Raw genomic sequence first — 9385 nt, 5'->3', positions numbered from 1 at the left:
TCGGGAACGTGATTTTCGGAACAAAAATAATCCAGAGGACTTGGACCCTACGTCAAGAAAGCAACCAGGAGGGCACGAGGTAGAGGCGCGCCTACCCTCCCCCCAGGCGCGCCCTCCACCCTCATGGGGCCCACGTTGCTCCACAGTGCTCAAAAGGTAACAAGAAGGATTTCTGATGCCGTTGCCGGGGAGTCTACGCAAAAGTCAACATACCAAGTACCCATCACAAACCCTTATCTCCCGCATTACATTATTTGTCATTAGGTGTTGAGGCGCACCCGTGGCGCGCCTCTTGAGGGAGAGCTGGACAGTGCCTGGTTGTAGTCAACCCTTTAACGCTCTTTCCTATTACAATTAACGTTTGGGTTGATTGCTTTAATTAACAATATATCTATTTTTGCTGCTAAGTTTGTTAATTAAAGCAATCAACCCAAACGTTAATTGTAATAGGAAAGAGCGTTAAAGGGTTTATATATATATATATATATATATATATATATATATATATATATATATATATACACACACACACAGAAAGAAAGGGCATTATGGATCTGTACATGAAACATCTGACTAAGAATAGTGCACTTTACATAAGCAACAACATAAATTTAGCGTCTTGAAAAGCATGTGATAAGAGGACCAAAAGCAAACCATAGGATGTCACAGGATAGAGCATAATTAAGAGTACTTAGTGCTAGATTATATTGACACAGGGCCTGCAGTGTCGTCGATGGTGCATCTAGAGGCGGTGCAGTGTGAAAACCAGGCTGCGCTTTGAAGTGATCCTGAAACAAATGCATAGATGTCTCCCTCACGAATTTTGGCGCGGTGACAAAACTCAAACCAGTTGGTGATTATAGTGGCCCTCTTGTCGGAACTAAGGTTAGAACACAGTTTCCAAAGCTGAAATACAAAGTTAGTTTCAGAGAAACAACATAGTTTAATATTAATAACATATCATGTAATTACTCATCCGTGTTTTCATAAAAAAATACATTATCCTGCTAGAACAACCAAGCTGTGGCAGTAAGAAAACTACCCAGGAACACATATGCAGGAGGTGATTATCAAAACAAAAGGACTGATAAATTTAGCATCAACAAATGTATAATTTTTTTGTTTTCAAATTCATAGTTTAACTCGGAAGCAAATAAAGATGGGCCAGAAATCAACATATGTTAAACTGGTGCTGCCAATAGTTCTATCATCAATCTAATCTAATTCACTGCATACTTTGTAGCACTGAAAGCATACTGCTGAAGTGACAACAAATCCATATCTCCAAAAATGACAACTCTTTGCAAAAATTCTTCTCCAGGATAAAGAGGAGCATCAAATAATAAACATAGATCCATGCGGGTAATATAAAATGCATAGGTCCAACATATCTATTAATCCATCTAGCTAGAAGCCTAGAACTGCATATAAATGTTCCAAATCAGTGAAATAGCAAGGTCCAAAAATCAAAATCAGATCCATGACTATGTATGTGTGGGCTCCAGTCACAAAAATGTTGGAAAAATATTAAGCATTGGCTGGAACCAGTGTAAAAATTCAGAGATGTTCATGGCATTATAGAAAAAGGATAAAAGGCCTTCCTTTGCCAAACCAAACGGACATGGCTTGCTGATACAAACCCAAGTAGCTCCCAAATTCTTTATGTTCTGCTGCATCAGGGTAGAAATGAAGGAGAAGAGACACGAGAGAACAGATCGCTCAATTCATCAGGACCACAAAAAGGTTCTTCAGGAATATATATGTTTAGAAAAGCACATACCACTCTGTCTCCCTCCGAAAGCCGCCACGAGCAGCACCACAATGCACGTCCAGAGCAGCATGGTGGTACCACCCACATGCTAACCCATGCCACCTGCCACGCCTTCGCGGCCTTCACAACAGCGCCCATCTGATCTGTAGCGCCTCGCAGGGAAGATCTGTAGAACAATAAAATAAACTACATTCTTCGGCATTATATTTATGTGTACTTGATGTAGAGAGGAAGCTACAATAATACATGGCTCTTCAAATTGGTAAATCTGCTTGGATTATGTAAACATCAACCAGATTGGTGCACAATGCATCAACTTTGATTATCTAATATGCGCCAGATCATACACCCTATGTATCTTTCTTTATAAGAAAGATTCCCATCACCATCAGATCCATGTTTACTTCCCTCACACCTTTCAAGCCCTTGACATTAACCTGAATTCATGCAAAGCGACAAAAATCAAATCTAGGGACATCATTAGTTGTCACACTTAGCAGTGGGATAAATCATGGGATGATAAATGAAATAGAACAAACCTGTATAATCCTACTATTCTTGCCATGCAAATCGGGCGAATACTTGAAGCAGTTTAGGTGTACAAATCACCTCGGCAGCTTCACTTGTCTCAAGCAAACCATGTGTCAACAATTCAAAATCAATAGGCTTCAATTGTCCTTGATTAAAACTGAGGTTGAAGAGTTAATATATCTCACAGTCATGGATGAAATCATCAAGATAGAAAATTACTCTTAATGACTACTGATGATGTTGCGGTATGGGTATTTAATTACCATTATCCTCTGAAGGTATCTTCTTTAAAAGAGGAGCAAAGCCGCCAAAAAAGCCCTGCACTCAAATTCGCCAGCTCCGGCGTCACCTTTAAAGTAAAATTATGCAAATTTTTCATACATGTATGAAAGTGAAGCAATAATTCAATTAATCAGCAACACTTCCCGGAATTGCAGCAAACCAAACATATCAAAACCCTGTCAGTTAATACGGGGATCAATCTGCATTTTTTCTTCCATCTCTTTACTTTCTTCATCAACTCCTTGATGCCTGAAACAATCCCTGAGTTAATAAATGCATTTCGAACCATTCCATATACAGCTCTGTAAGGCGATACCTTCGGTCACAAAAGTGCTTGCATACTATTGATATTCAATACCAAGACATTAACTCATAATTAGGATACTCGCATGAACAACTTCAGTTAATAATGATCTACTATAAGATAGTTAAAGAGTAAAGGAATGGTGAGATATCTACATGATAAGAAGCAGCTGGTCTGAAGCATTTCAGTGTTCAATGAAGCATAGAATTATATGTCACACTAGTATCCCTTGCAATAAACTTAAGGTGTATTTTTGCTAAATTGGGTCGTAAATTGTAACATAACAATAAGCTTCAGACTTGAGCTTGCGTCAACAGGGCGTAAACTGCAATGCCATGCCACTACTGCTAAGCATTTGTGCATCTCCCTCAAATGGTTGATGGTTAGACAACTGAATTCATTTTGACATGTAGAATAACTTGAAGAGAATTGTATTCGTCCCTTACAAATATGTTTATCCAAGGAAAAAACAAAAATGTGGAAAAAGGCAGGAACTTACATCATGGCTCCTAGAAAATTCAGAGGCCCATCCAAAACGTGCAGGTTCCTCAGCCAACTCTTGGATAGCTGCAAGGAGGCGGCGTTCCTCATTTGTGTCTTTCCTATCAAGAACTTGCTCCTGTCGTACATTGGCATAAACAAAGAGAGTTAGATCAGGGAACATGAATCCTGTAGTATACCAAGGGACAAGGAGAAGGACAATTACAAGGTAGGAAAATATGAAGCTCCTGTAGAAACACTCCCCATCTCCTTCCACTTGCCTAAATTCTAAATAGCGGTCATCAAGGCCGATTTCATTCACAGCATATATTCTGTCGCGAAAAAGTGAAACTATCTGTTCAAGATAATGATTTAAGGCTTGCCCATAGGGAATTGCCTGCACCGCACAATCAAATAAGAGAATTCAGTTTATGCCGATCAGAACAAGGAAATAACATATCGAAAGCCTGATAGAAACTTTGTTTTCAGCAACAGATCTAAAATGTGATCCACATTTTGTTTTGCTTCCACTTTTCTGGTTTGTATGTTCTCCGGAAATGGTTGGAACTGCTAATAAATGTAAGATACCCTTCATTGCCACTCATTGGTTGTTGTTGAGTAAAAAATAGAAAAATATGTGCAGTGTTTCATACACTCAATGGTATAATGTCTACTGGTTCCATCACATTGCAAGGGTAATATACTATTAAGCATTCAGACAAGAAAGTAAGAAGCATGTTCCATGAAATCAGTTACTTGTACAGTAATCATGAATGCCCACAGTCCCATCCGACCTGGGATTTTGATCCCGACATTTCATGGGTTTCCACTTTGAATATAACCAAAGACTAAAAGGAGTCAAACCTGTTGATTCACGTGAGGTCTCTCCGAGCTTCCGATTCCTTTTCTATAAAACCTTTTCCACAAGAGATGGGTCAAGATCCATATATAACTTGCCAAACTTAGAAGTAATTGTACAGATTAAACATCACAATCAGGATTTTAGAATACGAAACAGGGGAATAAGAGATAGAGTTTTTGAAGAATCAAATAGCGGTATCACACAACTGATGCTGCAAAATCCGAAACATCTTACTTCAGCTAAAGCTCAGGTACATGGTCAAGGACAAGAAATCAATCAACAAAAAATCAGATATGCTGATTCATGTCGTTAAAGAAATCTTGCTTGTTGATCACATGAGTGAGTTAATTAGTCAGTACCTTCAAAGCACTCAGTTTGCTTGGACATGGCTTCCATGAACCCGAGCTCATCTACATGGAAGATCAGAGGTGTCATTCCATGGCAGCGAAGCCCACCTGCACAAATGCTTTGCATCAGTGAACAAAGCAGGAAGCCAATTAATTGAAACAGACAAGGAGTGTTTAGAAGTTGCAATGATCAACACCTGCATGGATGGGATCAGGGACAAATTCGTGGCTAAGGGTACGCATCTTCATTAGCGGCGTCAGCCCATGCGTGTGGCCATGGTCGCAGGCGTAGATATGTCAGTGGCGTGCCGGTCCCGACCCCAGGTCTGGCCAGAGAAGCAGCTCCTCCTCATTTTTCTCCTCTAGCTGACATGGAAGAGCACCAATGTTGAACCTTCTCCAGGAAATACTATTTAATCACGTTATAATCTTTGAGGTTATTAGGTTTACAGAAGTAATATTGTTGTGTAGTAGCGAGCAAATGAAAAACAATAGATCTAGCTTGCAAGAATTTCAGGACAGGGCAATGGCAAGGACAAGTATACAATTATAGAATGTAAACACAGATCACACAAAGAAGACACTATCAGTAACAAGCATGTGGTCCAAATTAAGTATCATATCAAATTGGCACAAAGATTTATCAACCATAGGAAATGCAGGAGAAAACACGTTTAGTTCGCACCCTGCACTCGTGACGTTCTGTATAGGACCTCTGTTGAATGCCCAATCAACATGGATAGTCTTTGTTAACAGCTCTGTCCCATTCATTATTCTGTTTGCAGTTTGTGCTTCCTCAAAAATTCCATATTCAACCAATGCATATCCCTGTGTTGAGCAGATAAACACAGGTGTGAGAAATTAGAGAGCTTCTTCACAAACAAAAAAAACATATTTGGCATAATCTTCAGTTGTATATGTAGGCAAGAAACTTTCTTCGCAACTGTAAACAATAATCTCGACCATTTGTGCCACTACAGTAAGATGAATGCAATTCTGAGCAAACTCTTGGTGCTTATTTCGACAGAACTGCCTGTCACACCCCATGATACTTGCACAAATTGGTGAGAAGAAAAAGGCATGGCTAAAATGAAAGTAAAGATAGTAAAGCTTAGAAGCTGACTTTGTATTCAAGAACTTGCAGCATTGCACACAGCATATATCAAGCAATTTCATGTCCTTTAGAGTTTTCTGATCACGGTTTTGCAGTAATCCAACCACTAACATTGATCCAAATTCCTAAACATGACCACTTCAAGACATAATTCAGTATAGACTGGTAAGCGGTAAGCATAGCTTCAAGTACCAAATTATCAGTACATTTGCTTTTGTGTGGCTCATCCGGAATTGCACCACCAGCAAAGAAGGGACCTCCTTTATTTTAATAAGACTATCAAATTTACCTTGACATATCCAGTGCGGCGCTCCAGGTTCAAATGCAAGTCCTTGACCTCACCAAACTCAGCAAAAGCATCATAGAGATCACTTTCTTCTGCATCTTCTTTGACTCCTGAGACAATTATTATCCATCCTTCAATTGCTACAAGGTAACAGAGTTTTCCATTACTAATGTCAGAAAATGATCAAAATGGGAATATATGCAGAAGAAGTGACTATAACAGCAAATGATCTATTAGAAAAGTATGAGAGTAGAAACCTGGGATAACCACATAGATTAGCATGAAACAGAACCCACAGCTAGTGAGAAGACAAATCTGTAGATGGTTTCAGGCGATGGCGCCCGAGCAGAACCGTGGCACCATATCAGCTGGACCACGGTGCTACATAGTAAAAAAGGGAAGTACAATACATCAAACGGTGCCTTTAAACATAATATTTCCAGGGATACTATGTAATTCAACAGCAATCATGAAAAGAATACAGATCAAATTACATCTGAACGACTAAATACAACATCAACATCTTCAAGGCAAGGCTTACATCTCCATATTGCACAGGACCAGATGCATGAACATTTCAACAAACATATAGTGGGCATGAGTGTAGGAATCCATGGGATGCAGAGAGGGAAAGAGTGAACGTACCTAAGGTGGTGAAGATCTAGCAGATGGTGGCCACGCCGATGATTGGGAGCAGAAGGAGGGAGCTCGATGCCCTTGCCCTCGTCCGGTCGCTGAACCCCATCGTCTACCTCCTTGCAACTGCCACAAGCATGGGGAGAGAATGAGAGAGGAGAAGGATGGAGAGGGGGGCGACGGAGGAGAACTTGGTCAGGCCCCCAGGAGGCCCCGGAGCTGCTTTGGATTCATCTCCTCCCCTTGCCGTAGCCGTCACCGTCGCGGAGCACGCGATGAAACGTCATTGAGTTGGAGATGCCCTCTTCCTGCCGAAGATTTTTTCCCAGCGGCGCTTCTGACGGCCGCAACCCTAGACGCCATGGAAGAGTGAGGGAGAGGGGAGATTGCGTGGGATGAGAGACACCACCAGGCGGAGCCGCGGAGGAGAAAGAGGAAAGGAGAGGTTGTGTGCTGAGGGCGGCGGAGAGAGAGAATGAGGAAACAAGCACGGGACCGATGGCTCGACGCACCCGGCGACAAAGAAGGGACCACCTGCAGCCACTGAACTCGGTCGCGCACACGTTCACGCCAACCAGGGACCTCCGATGCCCCACACGCGATTGGCCAGCCCAAAGCTATCTCCCGATTGGTCGCAACAAACAGTACGCCTGGGATGATGTGGCAGTCGCGAGCGCACTAGCTTGATGCACACCTTATTGTTTCTAACTTGCCTCTCGTTTTTCTCTCCCCCACTTCACCCTTGCCGTTTTATTCGCCCTCTCTCTTTTTTGTTTGCCTCTTTTCCCTCGTTTTCCCTCGCCATGTCGGAACCAAAAAGAGTTGGGGTTCTCTCCCGAGCTTGGACGATCCTTCTATTATATCTAAACTCATAAATAAAGCTATGGAAAAACCTTCTGGAGTGGTCAATGAGAGTCTTAATAATTTTGATGAAGATGATTCTGGAATTTTTCGTCATTTACTTGATGAATCTTTGAAAGATGCTTGGAATAGGCTATTAAGGATCCGGGCTAGCTATGTACCCCAATATCAAATTGAGGTTTACCTAAAAAGCTTTTATGTTGGGTTGCCCGCTCCGTTCAAACAAGTTTTAAATTCTACTTTTGAAGAGGGTTTTCTTGAAGGGGGCCCCATGGACACCTATGAAAAGATGAAAACTATATTTGGGCACCCCATTAACGAGAAAGTTGAAACCACATCTCTTTTGCTCTCTTACCAGAACGAATCTATCAAAGAAATAAAAGCTAGCCTAGATGCCAATTTCCGGAACTTACTTTTTTATACAATAAATAGCCACGTGCTTTGCCAAAATAGAAAGATTAATTCTATAGATAACAAGTTTGATCTTTTCTTCCCTAAAACCAAAGATGGCAATACCTAGATCTATCCTTACTTTTATGCCTAGCTAGGGGCGTTAAACGATAGCGCTTGTTGGGAGGAAACCCAATTTTATTTTTATTCCTTGCTTTTTGCTCCTGTTAATAATAAATAATTTATCTAGCCTCTGTTTTGGTTGTGTTTTTTGTGTTTAATTAGTGTTTGTGCCAAGTAGAACCGTTGGGAAGACTTGGGGAAAGTCTTTTTAATCTTGCTGTAAAAAGACTTTAGCGCTCACGAGAATTGCTGCCATTTTTATTTTCAAAGTGATATTTAGTTAATTATTTTTGAAGATGATTAATAGATAAATTACACACGTCCAGATATTTATTTTAGAATTTTTGGGGTTCCAGAACTTGCGTTAGCTACAGATTACTACAGACTGTTCTGTTTTTGACAAATTCTGTTTTCCGTGTATTGTTTGCTTATTTTGATGAATCTATGGCTAGTAAAATAGTTTATAAACCATAGAGAAGTTGGAATACAGTAGATTTAACACCAATATAAATAAAGAATGAGTTCATTACAGTATCTTGAAGTGGTGTTTTGTTTTATTTCGCTAACGGAGCTCACGAGATTTTCTACTTTAAGTTTTGTGTTGTGAAGTTTTCAAGTTTTGGGTGAAAGATTTGATGGATTATGGAACAAGGAGTGGCAAGAGCATAAGCTTGGGGATTCTCATGGCACCCCAAGATAATCTAAGGACACCTAAAAGCCCAAGCTTGGGGATGCCCCAGAAGGCATTGATACGTCCATTTTGCATCATGCTTTTATATCGATATTTATTGCATTATGGGCTGTTAATAGACATTATGTCACAACACTTATGCCTATTCTCTCTTATTTTACAAGGTTTACATAAAGAGGGAGAATGCCGACAGCTGGGATTCTGGGCTGGAAAAGGAGCAAATATTAGAGACCTATTTTACACAGCTCCAAAAGTCCTGAAACTCCACGGTAGACGTTTTCCAAATATATAAAAAATACTAAGAGCAAGAACTTCACCAGGGGGGCCACACCCTGCCCACGAGGGTGGGGGGCACGCCCTACCCCCTGGGCGCGCCCCCCTACCTCGTGGGCCCTCCGGTGGCCATCTTCTGCTATATGAAGTCTCTCGATGGGAAAAAATCAGAAGCCATCTTCTCGGACGAAACTCTGCCGCCACGAGGCGGAACCTTGGCGGAACCAATCTAGGGCTCTGGCGGAGCTGTTCTGCCGGGAAAACTTTCCTCCCGGAGGGGGAAATCATCGCCATCGTCATCACCAACACTCCTCTCATCGGGAGAGGGCAATCTCCATCAACATCTTCATCAGCACCATCTCCTCTCAAAACCCTAGTTCATCTCTTGTATCCAATTCTTGTCTCCAAGTCCGGGATTGGTGTTAGTAGGTTGC

General features: G+C 41.2%; 1 long non-coding RNA gene across 6 annotated transcripts; it reads right to left on the bottom strand.

Moving 5' to 3' along the window:
- Positions 1-537: 537 nt before the first annotated feature.
- On the bottom strand, positions 538-5250 carry LOC119354869. 6 transcript variants are annotated; one of them, XR_005171307.1, is made up of 9 exons: positions 4775-5250; positions 4590-4685; positions 4233-4284; positions 3595-3765; positions 3388-3507; positions 2311-2833; positions 2018-2208; positions 1781-1937; positions 538-1670 (listed from the first exon to the last, which is right to left on the bottom strand). It is a non-coding gene; the product is annotated as an uncharacterized LOC119354869 (long non-coding RNA). The 6 variants fall into 6 exon arrangements; XR_005171309.1 differs by having other exon boundaries at positions 2121-2208; XR_005171305.1 differs by having other exon boundaries at positions 1781-2208; positions 2311-2459; positions 2566-2833; positions 4775-5249.
- Between the last annotated feature and the right edge of the window lie 4135 nt (positions 5251-9385).

This window comes from Triticum dicoccoides, chromosome 2A, assembly GCF_002162155.2.
Source record: "Triticum dicoccoides isolate Atlit2015 ecotype Zavitan chromosome 2A, WEW_v2.0, whole genome shotgun sequence".
Classification (NCBI taxonomy): Eukaryota; Viridiplantae; Streptophyta; class Magnoliopsida; order Poales; family Poaceae; genus Triticum; species Triticum dicoccoides.
This window is presented reverse-complemented; position numbering and strand designations above follow the sequence as displayed.